Here is an 18,098-nt window from a genome sequence, read left to right as displayed (position 1 = left end):
CTAGTCACAAATTGTGAATGCCTGAGGAAAAAAATTGAAACTCTAGTGGAGATACTTAATGGTTCACTCTTAAATAGACACTCTGAGTTCGGTAATCTTTTTTACCGTTCTGAATCGGTAATCTGATAAAATACAAATTGCTCGGTGATTAGCTGCCTATTTGCCGAAAACTGTAAAGAATATTACTGATTATCGGTGATTTTTTCTAGATTTACCGAGTACGGTGATTAATTTCACCAACGATTCAGCAATTAAGCATAAGTACTGATGCCGGTAAAACAGACAGCTGAAATTTCGGTAAACAATGTCGTTAATTACCGAATTCGGTAATGTAGCAGTTAGAAACGTCACATTCGCCATGATCTTCTTTTTCCCATCTGGTGGAGGATGTTGATTGAAGTGAGATCAATCAATTTCGAGTGATAAGTATAATTAAAGAATAAACAAAAATTGAAACAAGTGCTAGAACTACGCAATGCGAGATTGTGGAGATTTTCCGTAAGAAATACAAGTTTCTCGTCTTAAAATTCATGTATTGACGGTTGTTGTTGTTTTTTTTTGTCGTAGGTACCCCATTAAACATTTGACAGTTCAACAGCCGACTAAATTTGTTGAAAAATCGGTCGATTGTTGCACCGACGCTTATGGAAGATTAACACAGGGATCAACCGAATATCACCCGATTTGATAGGGTGGGCCGACGTAATCCTACTAAATAGGTGGATAAATCGGTATTTTAAGTAAAATCCAAGCAAGTTGACCTACTAAACACCAGATTTCGTCGGCCACCCGATTTAATCTGGTGATTAGTCAGTTGATCGCTGTGTTAAACTTCCATAAGCGTCGGTGCAACAATCGACCGATTTTTCAACCAATTTAGTCGGCTGTTAACTGTCAAAATGTTTAATGGGGTAATGTTACTCGACTGTTGTGGACCAAGCAATAATCACGCCAAAACCAGAGCTCACTCTCTGAACAACAAAACTATCCCCTTGTAAGCTTCAAAGCAGCCGGCAATGCAAAGAACTGCGATGACCCACCGCGCCGTGTTTTTTTTTTTGCGCCGATCGAAAACAGGAGCATCAACAGTTCTAAACCTGTGTTTGATTAAAAACAACAGCATGACGGTTCAGATGAAAAATAAATAATTCACTTTCAAAATTCAATTCTGTGGTCAGTTTATAATATCAAAATAGTGAATTTTACTGTAAACATAAATATCACAGATTATTCAGTGGCCAGAAGTCTAGTTCCAATTTACAGATCTCCGGTAAACTGGATTACAATGCAGGCTCATTTACTTCGGTAAATTTTACCGATCAATCGGTAATTTTGACAGTTGTTTTTGCTTATCCAAATTACCGACTGATTGGTAAAATTCTGGTTTACCGAACGCATTACCGACCGTTCAGCTGTTGAGATTTCGGTAAATAAATTACCGAAGTCGGTAATTTGTTCTAAGTGTGTTTCAAGAAACGTTGCGAGCATATGAACGTCTAGAATTAAATAAGCGCGCCCTAGCAGTTGGTGCGATTAGGGTGAATATCGACGAAGATGGAGCTCTGGAATGCGGTAGGAGTGAAGCTAAATCGTGGGGTGCCAAAAATGGAGCATGCTAAAAACGGAACCCCACAGTACTGCAAAGATTTTAATTTAATTTATCACAAACCTGGCCAATACGAGGCCTAAATGAGTTAAAATCTTTAAACGCGCTTTTCTCGATTGCATATTTTGGAACATGGGACAATTATGCGTATAACAGCAGTTCATCGAGTTAGGGGTATGAAGATTCTACTATATCAAGATGAGTTTTAACATTTGTTTAAATTAATTGATTATTTTTGTGTATAATACTAGTTGATTATTTTTATAATAAAGCAATGATGTCATACACAATTAAATTTCTTCCGTAATCATGTTGGTAAATAATAAGTAATTCACAAATTAAGCCTTCTCGGTGACTGACTGTAGAGCAGAGCCTATAATGTCTATTTAATCACTGAACAAACTACCATTCCGATAGATAGACGGCGGAGGAGTATTGCCCTTGCACCGCAGACACTGTACGAGACAAAGAAGAGCTTCCAAACACGGGCTTCACGTTAGACGACTACACGACGAAGACGACGACGTCGCAACGCATCGCTTCAAGGATGACGGGAATAGGAGAGCAGATGATGATAAGGCTAGCAACACAACAGTTGCAGCAAAAATTATGCACTCCGTTAAATGCACCTCTAATGGGGATTTGGGGAGACGAAAAAAAAAATAAAATAAATTCCAACTCATGCCTTGCCCAGCACAAATGAGTGAGCACAAATCTAGCTCAAAATCGATTTCCACAGGTCGATTATGTGTGCGAGACCTTCGCGGATAGACAATGTAAAAGCAAAGGCGAAAAAATTGCAACAGAGCATAATAATAATGCAAAAATGGCCCCCCTTTCTCGGTTTCGATTTCCGGGGTTTGGCCTTTTTGGATATGGTGCAGATATAGCAGTCTAGAAGTTTATTATCCCTAAGGGATAGATGGTAACAAATGAAAATGACTTACCTCAACAGCAAATAAGAAGAAATCCCAGTCCGTAGTCCCCGTTTTTTCCCCGTGGATATGCGTAGCAAGCTGGTTTTGCTCGATCCGTCCGTAACTTTCTAAAACGTCGCAACGACGATCAAAACAACGAAAATAAGTTTAAGAGACAGTACTGTATCAATTGCTACTGCAGCCATATGCAATAATATTTTTGCTCTGTTACTAATACTATACCTCTATTGCCTAGTTGTTTGCTGCTACTGCTCTCTGTGCTAAACTGCTGCTGCTGGCTTACTCGTTTACTCCTCCTATTCCTTCGCTACTGCCTGATTGGCTCTGTGTATTGAAAATACTACGTTTCTGATGACAGAAATTGCGACCACGGTTACTGCGATCTAGTGACTGCTGACTGGTAGCTAGAAAAATATACACACTCTACTACTTCACAGCTGATCAGTGCTTGGTAGTATTGGTGCTTGCTCCAAACTGCACCACAAGTTACGCACGAATACGCGCGTACGTAACTGTACTAGTAGTAACTTCGCACTGTCTTTACGAATGGTGCTTCTTCTTCCTTCCTTCCTGTAGTTCTGATTGGTTCTACTCACGAGATGCACTTTCTAGCTCGCACACACGCACTATGAGCTGCACATGAATCCTAAATGTTCACTGATTGCTTTCCAGAATTGAACGACCTTGCGCGCCTGCCGGATGTGTTCGTGTGTTGAAACGTCAAAGACTTCTCTGATGGAACACCATCAAAACTCCACTAGCAGTGATGATAAAAATGTGATAATGTTTGAAATCCACTGCCTACTAGATGGCACCGTTGTAGCTTTGTGCCACTGAGTCACCAGGGGTGCCGGATGATTTTTTGTTCAATGTCTTCCAATGCAAAATCCGAGCCATAATCGAACTTGTTTCGTGCCGCTGGGATCAAAAGTTGTGAAGTAGCTATGTTTAAGTAACCACTAGCCACCGAAAGTACCTCATTTTACCCTGTTATCCCCTTTTTGACGAGTTTATATGCTCCTATCGATATCATTTAATTATATTGTCGATTACCAGTCTTCCGAGCAAAGATATCAATCATAAACACTATTTAGATTATTATACTTGTTTAATTATTGAATTTTACCCTACTATACCTACTATACTATAATTGACTATCTTCATAAATAGTTTCAAAATGTTAATCGATACTGCCGCTGGATTTTCAGCTCAGAGCTTTGAATTTCTGATCTTGAAATGGCAGAAAATATATGTAAAATGCATGATTCATATACAGGGCTGGTAGCAAGTCACTTTTTAGTGACTTGGTCACTTTTTTGAAGCCAGTCACTTTAAAGTCTCTTTTTTGAAGCCATTTCAACTAAAGTCACTTTTTTCAACTATTTTGAGCAAAAATTTTGGAATAAAATTGAGTTTTATTTTTCAATTCAGACTAATTTTTAAGGTAGGTCATCACAAGTACAACGTAATTTCAGTATCAAATTATTGCTTCATAGCTTTCTTGTGAAAAAAGTTAATCTCCCATTGAGTTCCATGTAGTTTGTATTAGTATCTAAGTTATTATTAGTATGGTGTAAGCTCGTTGTTGCAAAACTAAATGTTTACTATCCTTTTTGAATATCTTGTGCAATTTAATTTAACCTTCCAGTCGTCGCGAGGTTGACCATCGTCAGAACCACCACGCTGCTGCTGTAATCGTAAAGCGAGGTTTTTTCACCAGTGTTGTACAAAATACAATAGCGCGACGACTGAAGGGTTAGTAGGAATTTTTATATGTTGTGGTGGATAATTAAATGCTTATCTTCTATTTTCCAATACTACGTTTTCAAATATGCATTCCAATGATTTTCTTTGTTTTCGAAACTCGTAACCAATCCATCCAATTATGAAGCACATTGGCTCCTAAAAATTTCACAATATCTATAATATAGCTGAAAATCAATAAATCGTAAAACAAAGAATAACTATTGAATGTTCTGTTTAAGAATAAAGATTTATCATACTTCTAAGGACAGACTTTAATTGCAAACCAAACCTTTCAAAATGGCTTTGACTAAAGTATACATCCATTTTTCTTATATATGAATATATTTTATCAATTGTTTCTAGGAATACATTTTTATTGAGCCTCTTTCGAAACTCGTTTAAAAACAGATATTCATGGATTAATATACAGAAATATATTCATGGATTAATATACAGAAATATAATACAGAAATGCTTCACAGAATTTATCGTTTCCATTGAATCGCTTATGGAATCATGCATGCTTTCTTCAAAAAAATGTGGCACTTCTGTTTTCGAGGGTCACTGAGATTAATTTGACAAGAATATGCATAGTTGAATTGAATTACTTTTTTATTGAAGGGATTTTCTGCCGTAGGCAGGTTCATCCCCAAATAATATGCATAGTGTTAAAGTGATTTTTATGGCGTCGTTTAAGACAATTTGACCGACTATAACCCCCCAATGTCAAGTAAAGAAGAAATGTAATCGCCTATCTCGATGCGTGTAAAATTTCTTCCAAGAAATTGTCAAAAAATCACATTTCTTTGATCCCAGTACGCAGTTGAGAAGAAATGTCTTTTTAAATGGGTCTCTTTGTAAGAAATTTCTTGACCCATTCAGCCAAGAAATGTCTTTACTTTTCTTGAATAAAACAGCATACTTAGCTTAAATCATGAAAGTGTTCAAGTATTTTTTATTGAAATATGAGAAGCTTAGTGCTATCAACTACTTTAACAGTATAACTCAGAAGAACAAGCTATAAAGCATATATTTTTATGCTAAAGATCTATTCGGTTAAACGTACAGCCCATTGAACTTACTCAAAAAAAAAATTAATTTCACGCAGGCTTAAGTAAACCATTTGGTCTCCCTTTTATCATTTTTTTAATTGGAAATATTGACTAATGGTAAAATATTCAATTCTCATGGATCTAAGTGCACAAAATATTGACTTATTAGATAGAAGCGTTAGTTGTGAAACATATAGACCGCGCCTTTTTAAGGGAATCTTATGAAGTGAAATAGAAATGTTTATTCTGTGAATATTGTAATTGATCGAATTTCACCTGTATGCTTATAATTTTTCTAAACTAAATCTTAAATTCTTATCAACTTGAAGTCATGGAAAAGTTTCAGAATCTACACAATTTACAATAAATTCAATTGTAGCTGTTTTTAAAATGACATTTTTTGGAAGTTTGAATAAAAATCTTAAATTACAAAATTTTTATTTAATAAAATACGCTAAATTCTTATTCAAATTTACATTACAAAACAAAATTCTTTGGTAATATCGTTTCGATTCGTATTACGGACAGTTTTAAATTCCGGACACTCTACTTGGTATGGGAAACATTTCACACGAAATGGTTCAATTTTTGCGGTTCAAATGTTCTCACTTTCTCGTTTTAATAAGCATTTACCATAGATAGGGAGCCGGATCCTATTCTTGGCTCTTTTGATTCACTTCGGCAGTGAGGTTTTACAGATCTCATATTTGGCCACAATATGCGCCGTACTACCTATGAAAATTTGTAATGCCCAACTAACTTAGCCGTCTCTCTAGTGATTTGACAATTTCAATTGATGATTTTATTTTTCTATTAATGATTTGTTTGACCTGTACGTTTTGATTTTCATGTCACTTTTAGTCACTTTTTCGAGAATCGGAAGTCACCTTTTAGTCACTTATTTCTCAAATCGGGTCACTTAAATAACTTTTTTCGGTGCCACTTTTCACTACCAGCCCTGTTCATATAACAAACTTGGCAGATCACATCGAATAGATCATTTATCCTATAATCAGTTACTTATGCAGGTACTTATACTACAATATTTTACAAGATTGCCGTTATCATGTTGCTTTAAAATGAAAACAAATAATTCCTTGGGTGGAAAATTTAGGAAAATCGACAGACTATTGTGATTTTTTCTTATGACAGTTTTTTGCTTTGAATGGGTTCATTACTTGAAGCTGCTGGGAAAATGTTTCACAAGTACCTACTTGAAAACGTATAGATTGATTTTTTTTTTCAGAAAACTTGAGAATTTTCCAGAAATGGGTTATAACCTATAGATTATCGTTTTCTAATCTTGTGTTTCGCGACCCACCCAGCCTGTCAGCGCCTCGCTTCGTCTGTACTATGATTTCAAAGGCACTAATCTGCAAAAAATAAAGAACGTACGCTAGTGCATAAAGCTGAAATAGAAATTCCACACTCATTTAAAGCTTCTTTCGCGAGATTTGTGCCTTCAAACTTTTGGTACATTGTGGAATTCGGACTCAACAACTGCTTTGCTCATGTTCACAGTTGATCGGGCTTCTTTGTAACTACAATTTTTGATGAATAACATTTTTTTCGAAAAAAAATGTCATAGGCATGATGCATCAACGCCAAATTTTCTTTGTTGAGTAGTGAATCGGGCTATGTATCTATGTAACCCAATGAAAATAATTTTAAAAACACATGATCATGGTACGAACATGCATTCCGGATCTCTTAAGATTTTTTTAAATGCTTCTAGAATCGTTCTAGAATGATTAGAGAAATCAACGATAGATCAAAATTTTTCTATGATGCTTCAAAAACCCTTCAATGATGCATCGTTAATTCTGCCAGGACGTTACGAGAATCCTTCCAGGATACTTCGATAATCCTTCAAGGATGGATCTAGAATACTTCGAGAACCCACCCAAGATGCTTGAAGAATCCTCCCAGGATGCCTAAAAAATCTTTCGGAAATCCTTCCTGGATACTTTGAAAATTATTCTAGGATGCTTCGGAAATCTTTTCAGGATGCTTCGAGAATCCTTTCAGGATGCTTCAAAAATCTTTCCAGGTAAGGTTCAAGAATGCCTTCAGGCGAGACATCTTCCCAAATGCTTTGCAAATTTTTCTATGATGCTTTGAGTATCCTTCCAAGATGCTTCGATAATCTTTTGCAGCATGCTTTGGGATATCTTTCACGATGCTTCAAGAGTCCTCCCGAGATACTTCGACAATCCTTCCAGGCTTCGAGAATACTTTCACAATGCTTCGGGAATTTTTCCAAGATGCTTCACGAATCCTTCCAGGATGCCTAAAAAATTTTTTCAAGATGCTTCGGAAATCCTTCCTGGATACTTCCAGGAAGAATGAATGTTTCGAGAATGCTTCAAAAATGTTTCGAGAATGCTACAACGATGTTTGGAGAATCCTTCCAGGAAGCTTCGAATCCTTTCAGAATGTTCCAAAAATCTTTCCAGGATGAGGTTCAAGAATGCCTTCAGGCGAGTAACCTTCCAAAAATGCTTCGAAAATCTTTCCATGATGCTTCGAGATACATTCCAGGATGTCCTTTCTTAGATAATCTTTCAAGGATGCTTCGAAAATCTTTCCCCGACGCTTCGAGAATACTTCCAGGATGCTTCGAGAATCCTCCGAAGATGCGAATCCTTCCAGGATGCCTTAAATTTTTTTCCGGAAATCCTTCTTGAATACTTCGAAAATTCATTCAGGATGCTTCGAGAATGCTACCAGGATGCTTAAAGAATCCTTCCAGAAAGCTTCGAAAATGCTTTCAGGATGCTCCAAAAATCTTTCCAATATGCTATGAGAATTCTTCAAAGATGCTTCTAGAATCCTTTCAGTATGCTTTGAGATACATTCCTAGATGCTTCAAGAATGCTTCCCGGATGAATCAAGAATCCAGCTAAGTCGAAGTTTAACCGAGAATTGAGGAATCTTTGAAAATAGACGGAGATTTGAAGAAATATCAATTTCAGAAATGGAAATATCTCAGGATTTTGTATAGTAACTATTAGTCAAACTAGAAGGTAAAGGAAATGTTAAATAGAAGATTTTCTTCATAAAAATCACCAGAATTCTTTTAAAGTTTTCTGTAGGATTTTTCAGGAATCCCCTGAAAGTTATAATCGTAATTTTCGCAGTTTCCTCTTGATTTTTTTTAAGAATACGTCGATGGAGCGTTTCACAAAATTATCCACAGTTACCAAAAAGAAAGTCGGTAATTCCTCCAAGATTTTTTTATAGTTTTAGTTATTTTTTCCCAGTAGCTTACTCAAAAGTTTATTGGGTTTTTATTTTAACCTTTCGGTCGTCACGCGAATTTTTGTAACGCGAGTAGTCGCGAGTTGTACTTTGTACAACACCCTTGGTTTTGCGAATATCTTAGGGTTCTGACCACTTAGGAAGATGACGTCTTCGGCAAAATTGTTGAGTAGCTCAAAGGCAATCATTGTTTTAGCCAAGAAATTCGGGATTTTGCCACTAGGTGGCGCTAGTGAGCATGAAACTTTTATTTTCGCAGATCTCAGGATCCTGACCACTTAGAAAGATGGCGTCTTCGGCAAAGTTGTACGATAATTCAAGTATTATCATTGTTTAAGCTAGTTGATTCAAAATTCTGCCACTAGGCGGCCCTAGTGGGCATATAACGTTTGTTTCGCAAATATCTCAGGAGCCTGATCACTTAGAAATATGGCTCAAACTATTTCTTTGTTTAATCCTTAAAGTTCAAGTTTTTTTTTTTAAATAATTATAGTCGGTCTAAGATCCTGCAGTATCCACAAAACAAATATTTCATGTTCATTAGCGCCACTTGGTGGCAAACTATCCTATTTATTGGCTCAAATGATAGCTCTTGAGCTACTGAACTACTTTGCCGAAGACACTATCTTTCAAAATTTTGAATCAACTAGCTCGAACAATCATCGTCCTTTACTTACTAAACAACTTTGCTGAAGACGCCATCCTTCTAAATGGTCAGGATCCTGAAATATGTGTAAAACAATATCTGATATCTGTAAAATTTCCATGCTCTCTAGTGCCACCTTGCGGTCGAATTCCGAATTAAATGAGGTACCATAAGATAGCGCTTCACTTTCAGAACAACTTTACTAAAGACCCCAAGTTTCTATATTATCTGGATTTTGAGATATACCGATTTCAAACTGTGGTTTACTCGAACCATATATAGTGCGTTCATTATTATGCGACTTCCATGTACATTTGTTAATTTTACCGTATTATAAAGGGCCATACTGTAAATAAAAACTGTCGAGTATTGTTCTTAAGCAGATTCTTGAGGAATACATTTTGGTTTGGTGTCGATAGATATCTTTGTTGCAAAATGATAGCATATAAATCACAACTGTTGTACAAAGTAGGAAATTTTCCATCAATTCTGAGGATTCCTCTAACCTCAAGTATGTCTTATTCGTGTGTCTATTTTCCGGGATAGATTAATATCTTGATTTAAGAGATTTGCAGCCCGAGGCTGGATTATCTCTAATTACTTCAAGAATTTCTTCAAGATTTCCTAAATAATCAATCAAAAGATACCTCGAGAAATTTCTTTGAAATTCCATAAAAAAACTCGGAATGTATCTTCTCAAACATCCATTGCATTTCTGTGAGATTTCTTGGAGATATTCTAATTCAAGCATCCTTGAAGGAGTTCCTTCAATCATTGTTGGAGGCACGACGAATACAAGAGAAACATTTGAAAAAACCCTTTTTTTTATTACTTTTTTGTACAACCTTGGAGGTGTTTTTAGTGACTTCTGTGAAAAAATATTTGGAGGAATCCCTGCATGGATGCCATTAAGAATCATCGGATAAGTTCCTTAAAGCCTGATTCGCTGCTGACAAGTAATTTCTTGGCCTATCTTGATGCATGAGAAATTCCTGCAAGGAATCGATCAAGGAAGCGCTTTTTTCTTATCGCAGTACGCAAATGAAAAGAAATGTCAGTTCAAACGGGAGCAGCTGTAGAAAATTTCTGCAAGGAATCGGCGAGAAATTTCTTTAGCGATTCCTGTTCAGCAGCAAATCAGGCTTAAGAAAGCAAACCAGGATGGCAAATTCAAATAAAAATGTCCGGAATATGAAGCAAAAGTGTCCGGAATAAGCATCATGAAAAGTTCACACATTTCTATTTATTTAAAATTATTCATGTTTGTAATCAAAATCGTCACTCACCATTTGAAAGAAAAGTGTTTTGATAGCTTGATAGCGTGGAGGAATCATAAAAAAAATTTAATTTATATGCTTTTTGATGGGATATACTTCACTGGAGCCTTAAGTATCCGTAATATGTACCAAAACGATACTATTTACAGAAATGAAATCCACTGATATATCCAAGTTTTTTCCAGGTTTTACAAAATAATTCCAGGTTCAAGAAATACTCTACTTTCAAATGGACAAAAAAACTAGTTACAATTAGTTTGATTCAATAGTGTTTCAAGCGTCCAGAATTGTTTCAATGTATTTTGAAGCTATTTCAAGGTGGAACAATGTCAAAGCTTAAGTTATATTCAAATTAATCGTTTTTGATAATAAGAAATTGTTAAAAATGACAAACGCTTGTGGAGCATTCAAAATCATCAGTATGCTTCATCGATGTATAATCCTTGAAGTTTATTGAAAGTTGCGAAAAAAGAAGCAATTTGACTAGTTTGTGATAATATCTTCAACATATATAAAAATGGAGTGTTGTTTGTATGTCACTAAATGGCTTTAGAACAGATGAACCGATTGACGTAATTTTTTCACAGTTGCACTCGACAAGGGATGCAACGTGATAGTACGAGGAAAAAGTTTGGGAAAATTTCCGGAATAATCGAGACTAATGTGTGATTTTGTATGGGGGATTACATGACGTTTTACAACAGCCTACTTGTTGGCAAGAAAACGTTTGCCGGGATAAAAAAAATACGTTTAAGCTAAGTATGCTGTTTCGCTCAAGAAAAGTAAACAAATTTCTTGACTTAATTGGTCAAGAAATTTCCTACAGAGAGCCATCTTTAAAATGACATTTCTTTCCAACTGCGTACTGCGATTAGAAAAAAGTGATTTTCTGGACTATTTCTGGGAAGAAATTTTCCAGGCATCGAGGTAGGCGATTCCTTTTCTTGTCAGTAGCAAACCAGCCGTTACCGCTGTTTTCTAAAAAGGATTGAATCATATGACTCACAAAAGAGTCAGGTTATTTAAAATATGTCTTGTCACTTCATTGAATTGTGATAATGTTACAAAAGAAAGTTGCAAGTATATTCTCAACTAAGTCGACAAAAATAATCCTTAAAACTTTTGAATCCGCGAACGATTATTGTTTCCCTGAAAATAGAACTACAAATAATCGAACATTTGTATAACATTTTTTTAATATGATGAGTTGTTTGCTATTCATTCGAAACCGTTAAAATTTTCTAAATTGCAGGGCTAGTAGCGACTGAGTGTCTTGGAAACAGGAACTTTTTGTCTGAAAAAAAGAGACAAAATAGAGACCAAACTGGAATCCAAAGGAGACCAAACAGAAATAAAAAAAAAAACAAAAAAAAAACGAAACCTTACCGGAATCAGGTGCTCTTACCTCCTCAAGGAATCAGACCAGAGAATTTTCTGAGAATATTTCTATTTTTTTTAATTCCTCGTGACATTGCGACAAATAGTACTGCTTGTATTACTGTATGCATATCAAATGATTTTCTCGAGGAATTATTTCAGATATTTGCCCAAAAATTCAAATATTACACCGAAAATTTCCTCAGGTTAGGATAGATGAATACATTTATTTATTTGAGAGATTTGCAGTCCGAGGATAGCTCATCTTTTAAATTTCTTAAAGAGTTCATTTAGTGATTATGGAATCCCTTCAAGAACTTTCCCGAGAAATTTTGTTTCAAATATATCAGGAATACAACCTGGTTTTTGCCAAACATAATTACAGTGAAAGCTCTCAGTCAATAACTGTGGAAGTGCTCATAAGAACACTAAGCTGAGAAGCAGGCTCTGTCCCATTGAGGACGTTATAATGCCAAGAAGAAGAAGAAGAAGAATCAAAGAGATTACTTCAGAGATCATCCTAAATTCCTATAAAGATCCTTTCAGACATTTTTCAAGAAAGCCCTAAGTCCTCCAGGATTTTTCCATGTGATTCTTTCATCGATTTCCCTACGCCATCTTCCAAGACTTCTGTTTTTTTTCTAATTCAACCAGAAATTTCTTCAAATATACCTCCAGGGAATTCTCACAAAATTGTCCTTCACATTTTCTTTAAGATTGTAACTACGAATTTCTCTAAGTATATCACCAGGAATCACTTATAGATTTCTTTAGGAATTTCTACAGCCATTTCTCAAGAAAATCTTCAAAGGTTTGTCCACGTATTTTTCCAGGAATCTCTCTATGAAATTTTCCCAGGCATTTCTCAATGCAAATGAAATTTATTGAGTTTAATTGTTAGGATGATTGAAAAACAGACAAATCAATCGAAACTCTGGAACTGCTTGAAAAACATTGCCGGAATACTTTAAAAAGTATGTAGAGCATTCGGAGGATTTTCTGAAAAAAAAAAAAATGCTGCAATGTTAACAAGTATGGAATTTTAAATAAGCTTTAGTAGATTCCGTGGGTTATTTTTTTAAATAATTCATTGAGAAAAAAAAAGAACTGCAGTTGTAAACCTTCGATGAAATTCTGGAGAATTTACTAGAAAAAAACTAGAGAAACTCAATGATGTAACACGAATTTAAGGAATTCTTTTAAAAGTTCATAATGAATTTCCTCGACTAACCCTTCGTTGAATTTTTGAAGAAATTATTTGGAGTTACCGTGAATGAAATTTGTCGGTTTCTTGGAATAAAAACTAAGCAAATTATTGGAGATAGTAACTCAAGATATCCCGACCAGTGGAGTACATCAAAATTGTATCACAATTATATCAAGATTTGTTCCAAAAATACCAAATTTTGTTTCGTTTTTGTAGGAAGTACTTTGAGTTGATGGAGGAAATGATAATATAATAAAAACAAAATCAATTATAATAACAAAGGCTGTTGCAAATTTGTTTCGATTTAAAACATAATTATAACACAATTTGTTATTAAAATTCTGATAGCAATTGCTCATTCATGTGCGTTTTTATTTATGATAATAATAGCAAAATTCTGTTATAATCCCGTTATGAAAACTAACAAAAAACATTTTTTTGTTCGATAATGATTTACATTTTTGTTTAAATTATCACAAATTTTGTTTAAATTTCATTCAATAAAGAAGAAATTGTGTAATGTTTTTTGTTATTCGAACTACTAACCAGCCAAAATCATAACACATTTGGTTAGAAAAAATGCGCTGTGTAACAAATTCTGTTGTAATCCACAGCTTGGGATTCTTGAAACATCGCAGAAAAAATGGAAGAGGAATCTCCAGCAGAATATCTGAAGAGATCCCTGTAGGAGTCTCAAAAAGTATTTCAGATGAAATCTCTAGGGATATCACTACGATAATTCCTGAAGCCTTTCCTCGAAAAATCTGAGATGAAATGCTCGAAGAATCAGTTGAATAGTCTCGTAACAGTCTCTGAAGGTTTCTCTGAAGCCTGCAGAATTTTGCATGAGATTCCACTACTGCAAGCAAGATGAGCAAAAAAAATGACTTAAGAAATCATTTTTATTGAAAAATAAAGACTTCGAAGAACTTTAATCACAATTAGAGACTTTTTAGAGACTTGCATTGAAATAGAGACAAAATTTTCAAAAAAGACTAGCTATCAGCCCCGCAATTGTTTGTTTCGAAATTTTAAATTGAATGTTGTTACAAATTTCAAATAATTTTAAGAATCGTGCATGAAGATATGTGAATCCATTACTGATCAAATTTAGAGATATTCATATAAGTCTATAGAGTATGTATTTTTGCCTGACATTTATGAAATTATTCAGTATCTGAATACATTCTTCTATTTTACTAATTTAATGTAACTTACGTGTTTGAAGTTTTCAACTGAGAATGATCAGTAGGTGACTCAGAATTTTCTGAGCTTTTATAACTTTATTCTTAAGAATTTCCATGTTCAAAAAATAAATGCTGAAGTGCTCAGTCTTGCCAGTATTTGCTTGGAAGCAAATAAATACTCAAGAAAATAATCTCAAAGGTGGGTTTGAGTAAAATAAAAGCTTATGTTTAGTTTACTCATATGACCTATTATTCCGTGGAAGACATTGAAAAAATCACCTGGCATCGCTGGATGAAACACCATCAAAACTCCACCAGTGTTGAAGACTATGGAATAATACCACCCCCACCGCCTACTAGATGGCACTGTTGTAGTTTCGTTCCACTAAGTCACTAACACCACGATTTTTCGTTCTCTCACCTCTCCGTTTGTAGATTCTCCTCTATTTTTGCTGTTGTTGTTGTTTGCTTTTTCGTAGACGCATAAAAACACAGATTTAGACCCTTTCTTTGTGTTTTTTTCCTCTGTATGATTTTTATGTTTTTGTTTACGTTCTACTTTTTCTTCCTTGCTGTGTTGTTGGTCTCTTTCGGTTTCGCACTTCTTTCTCTTCTTCTTCTCCGACTGCTGCCCCGCACTCTGTTCCTGATAGAAAGTTTTCTCTTGCGCTCTGCACTTTGCTTTTCCTGCTTCTTGCACAATCACCCGAAGGGTACACACCTCTTCCTTTATCCGTAGACTCTCTATTGTTCTTTGGCACAAACAAACACGATTCGATGGAAAACAGAATGAAAAATGAATTAAACAGCAATTTCCACCCCTGTCTGACCCGGATCGATAAAATCACCAATTGTTGTCCCACAATCGAAAAGAGGAGACAAGACAAGACAAAGTGACAACACTGCCACAGAGTTGGAAAATTCGATTTTCACGCTCCGTGATCTCCCATTTTTCACACAAAGGAAGTGCGAAGCAGCGAACATTATTACGCATTCCGAATCATTTCGCTTTTTTTCGTTGCACTTCTGGCTATTTTTTCACGCAGACAGATCACCAGACAGAGAAAATCGAATCACCCATTCCGTGGCAGAAGAATATCGCTCTGATTTGGCTGTGACGGAGTCACCAACTCAGCATTCCAGACAAGATCCGTTTCCTACTTTCGAAAGTTTGCGCAAAATTTGCGAATAAACGAATATCCAACCGCACACTACAGTTTTCTTTGCAGTGAAAAAGTTCGACTTCAATCAGAGGCGCAAGGGCTGTGATATGGACGACGACGACGACGACAATAGTCTTCGTCTTCGAACTCGAACCTACTAAAAACTGAATTGAAGATGTTGGTGTGGCTGAAGAGAAAAAAAAAGCTCTTTGCTGCGAACGTTTCGAGGAAGTTACCAATACAAGGCATCCATATCTCATCGCCAGCTATCCAAACCAATGTCCAATATTAGGTACGATATGCCATGGGGTGCACCAATGTAGAGAATGTTGAGCGAAAAGCATAGATGGCAAGTTTGTAAATAAAACTGCGAGTGGATTCGGAGGTTTTTCCGTGAGCGATGGAAAACATGAGCGAGCATATGGCTATGCATGTGTGCGTGTGGCCTGATAATCGTGAAAACTGTGACGCACGAGTGTTCAGAAATGGGGTAGTTTAACCAGCAACGAATTTGATCTGACTACCTCCGAATTGGGCAACAACAATAAATTCCTTGATGTTAATCGCTATCCTGTGTAGAGTGATCCGAAGCAAATGGGATGTGGGGCTAATTGATTCCATCATGGTAATGTATCACGCGTCCTTCATAAGGTTCAAAAAGATATCAATCTAATGGAGACGCATGTTTACGCACAATGTTACGGAGAAATTCGAAATAAAGACGTAGTAGTCGGGTTCAGACTAGATACCTTCCCTCATGGCACACGCTATGTCCAAAGGGGTTTTATGCAACTTTTATGTACCCCCAGTTACGGATAAATTAGTGTCGAATCCAACCTATTCAATTCAATAGACTCAACATAGTTAGGTTGATACGGGAAGTCCAACATATTTTCCACGCCTAGTAAATCTTAAGGCTGCACGGGACGTCATCATAATCACCTTATCCATTTGAAGAAGCAAATCCCAAGAACAACTCCATATATCGACCTGAAAAATGTATCACTATGAATGTTTTTCTACACGCTTACAAAACAATTTTGATATCAAATATATTCTGTACCATTACAACAATTTTTCTGTATTATCTGCCAGCTTATAAAAGCCATTCATTGTTTCAATAACTGATAGTGAGTTAGCTTAAAAATATTTATTGTTGAATTTGACAGCTGAACATAACGCGGTTCAACAAAATTAATATTTGATTTAATACGTTTCTCTTTCGAAAGAACAATATTTTTGCATTAAAATAAATAATACTGTTTTAATACAATGCATAGCTGTTTTTTTGATTTTATAATATTTATATTTGAAATAATAACATCTTTTTATTGGCCGCAGTCCCCTCTCTCTTCATATTGTTTGTATTTTAGAATGAAGAAAAAAGATTATGGCTTTGAAAGGCTTAATTTATTCACATTTTTCATAAATATGTTCTAAATGCTGTAAGTATCTGAGCCACTTCCCAAAGTATAATCATTGGATTCCTACTCCACAAGTGACGCGGTGAAGTTAGTAGTTCAACTTCCTTCTACTTAATTAGTATCAGTGTTTCAATCTTGAGCAATTCTCGCTGAAACCAGGCCGCCATCGGCACCCATCGTTAGAATTACAATTTTATATCACTGATCGCTAGTTTTTCGATAACACTTAAGGGTGGTCCTTTTTGTTTACTCAAATTGGTGGACCCCTCGTACGTCAGCTAGCTATACAGTTTGCGAAAAAGCCATTTTTTTTATAAATATAGGGTATTTCTTCACGTGGTATGTCTCATATTTCGCTTGGAACACATAGCAAACTTAGTGGCATCGTATAGAGAAAGGATATAGCTTTCATTTAAAGTTAAAAAAATTTTGGCGGCCATTACGCTCGACAACGGACCGAATCTGTGCGGCAAATCCTCCAGAAATGCCGTGAGTACCAGGTCCCTACGCACCATTTGTTCATCGATTTCAAGGCGGCATACGACAGTATTGACCGTGTAGAGCTATGGAAAATAATGGACGGTAACAGCTGTCCCGGGAAGCTTACAAGATTGATTAGAACAACGATGAATGGTGTGCAAAACTGCGTGAAGATCTCGGGCGAACACTCCAGTTTGTTCGAGTTTCGGCGGTGGCTACGACAGGGCGATGGACTTTCGTGCCTGTTGTTCAATATTGCGCTTGAAGGTGTCATGCGGAGAGCCGGACTTAACAGTCGAGGCAAGATTTTCACGAGATCCGGACAATTTGTTTGCTTCGCGGACGACATGGATATTATTGGGAGAAATTTTGAAACGGTGGTAGATTTGCTCACCCACCTCAAACGCGAAGCAACAAGAGTCGGGCTAATGGTGAATGAGTCGAAAACAAAGTACATGCTGGTTGGCGGAACTGAGCGCGACAGAGTTCGCCTAAGAAGCAGTGTCACGATAGATGGGTATTAGAGTGTTCATCCCGGGATTTGACAATTTTCGGGATTTCCCGTTTCCCGTGATATTAGTTCTGACATCCCGGGAATCCCGGGATTCCCGAAATGTACGTAGAATGAAAACCACTAAATTTCAATTAAAAACAATGAAATTTTTCTTATTTGATAAAATAAAAAAGCATCATTGAAAAGAGTAATTATTTTCAAGATAAGACCAATGTACCAA

The 18,098-nt window shown here is 36.0% G+C and overlaps 1 protein-coding gene across 5 annotated transcripts in view; it reads right to left on the bottom strand.

Moving 5' to 3' along the window:
• LOC5568099 (WD repeat-containing protein 26 homolog) overlaps positions 1-15,611 on the bottom strand; it is a 61,268-nt gene extending 45,657 nt beyond the window's left edge. The window contains exons 1-4 of one of the 5 annotated variants that reach the window (XM_021840932.1): positions 15,429-15,611; positions 14,719-15,049; positions 2,767-3,301; positions 2,554-2,651 (exon numbers count right to left, since the gene is read on the bottom strand). The gene's annotated coding sequence lies outside the window, so the exon portion shown is untranslated. The remainder of the gene's footprint in view (positions 1-2,553; positions 2,652-2,766; positions 3,302-14,718; positions 15,050-15,428) is intronic. The other 4 variants (XM_021840930.1, XM_021840931.1, XM_021840933.1 and 1 more) reach the window with 4 other exon arrangements.
• Between the last annotated feature and the right edge of the window lie 2,487 nt (positions 15,612-18,098).

This window comes from Aedes aegypti, chromosome 2 (assembly GCF_002204515.2).
Source record: "Aedes aegypti strain LVP_AGWG chromosome 2, AaegL5.0 Primary Assembly, whole genome shotgun sequence".
Taxonomy (NCBI): Eukaryota; Metazoa; Arthropoda; class Insecta; order Diptera; family Culicidae; genus Aedes; species Aedes aegypti.
The sequence above is the reverse complement of the archived record's forward strand: the minus strand, read 5'-3'. Positions and strand labels throughout refer to the sequence as shown.